General features: G+C 27.9%; 1 protein-coding gene across 1 annotated transcript in view; it reads left to right on the top strand.

Moving 5' to 3' along the window:
• The window catches only part of LOC125673119 (probable RNA polymerase II nuclear localization protein SLC7A6OS), a 6,960-nt gene extending 6,227 nt beyond the window's left edge, over window positions 1-733 (top strand). The window contains exon 5 of the mRNA XM_048909470.2: window positions 1-733. This exon is cut by the window's left edge and continues 199 nt beyond it. The gene's annotated coding sequence lies outside the window, so the exon portion shown is untranslated.
• Window positions 734-1,022: the final 289 nt, after the last annotated feature.

Genomic DNA, 1,022 nt, shown 5'->3' with positions numbered 1-1,022 from the left:
ATTTTGACCTTCTGAATGCAAAAATAAAGGCAATATTTTAGCCTCAAATCTGTGTTATGTAAACAAAGACTCGAGTCTTTTCATGTATACAAACACACCAGTGAAATGTTAATTTTGTAATATAAAGCATCAAAATTTTGCATAGTCACAAATTTTAACTTTTAGATGACACATTTTACCCGAAGAATGCTTGAAATGTGAAAGATAAATCAACTTAGATCGATAACCATTTCTTTTAAAAATTTCGTAAACAAAAACATACCGCAATCTTTGTTTACAAAACAAACAATGAACTCTCTAAAATGAGCTTCTGTGATAATGTATAACCTTAATTTTTGTGTGAAATCTTTTAAACACATTAGACAGTAGATTCTGATCATCAAAAGTGAAAAACAAAATTTTGGGGAAAATCGTGAATCAGTCCCTTTAAGGGGGAAGGAAACATTTTCCAACAAGATACATCAACTACATGAACTAAGAAGGATGTGTATCTACACTTCTATAGACAGCAGATTATGAAGTTATTTTTAAATTTGTGCATTTCTCAATAAGTAAAGTTATAAAAAAAAAATTTTAAATTTGCTCAACACAAAATGACTTATTCAAAAGAGAAATATGCAATTGCTTATTTTTAATCATTTTCTTGTTTAAATTCATAATCATTTACAACATTTAGTGTGTAATATTGGTATGTATTGTGAAATAAAAAGCAAATTGAATGTACTAAATGTAATGTGACTTTTGTTTTTTGTTTTAGAGCCAAAGTAAAATATAATGTGTGTTTTCGGTTTCTTGACTCTACCTACTTTTTTGCTGCCAAGTCAAAAGATTTTATTGATAACATACAGAAATACTAAATAGAGAACTCTAGAGAACCTGCAATTTTCCAACAGGAATTTTTTTCTTTTCACATTCAAGTTTCTATTATTTGCATTCTGACTACTATTGATCTTCAAAATGTTTGAAAATTAATAATATTGTAATGTATTACATGTAGCTGCAGAACTGTAGCGCTCCGAAAA

The sequence above is a fragment of the Ostrea edulis genome, chromosome 1, assembly GCF_947568905.1.
Source record: "Ostrea edulis chromosome 1, xbOstEdul1.1, whole genome shotgun sequence".
Lineage (NCBI taxonomy): Eukaryota > Metazoa > Mollusca > Bivalvia > Ostreida > Ostreidae > Ostrea > Ostrea edulis.
The sequence above is the reverse complement of the archived record's forward strand: the minus strand, read 5'-3'. Positions and strand labels throughout refer to the sequence as shown.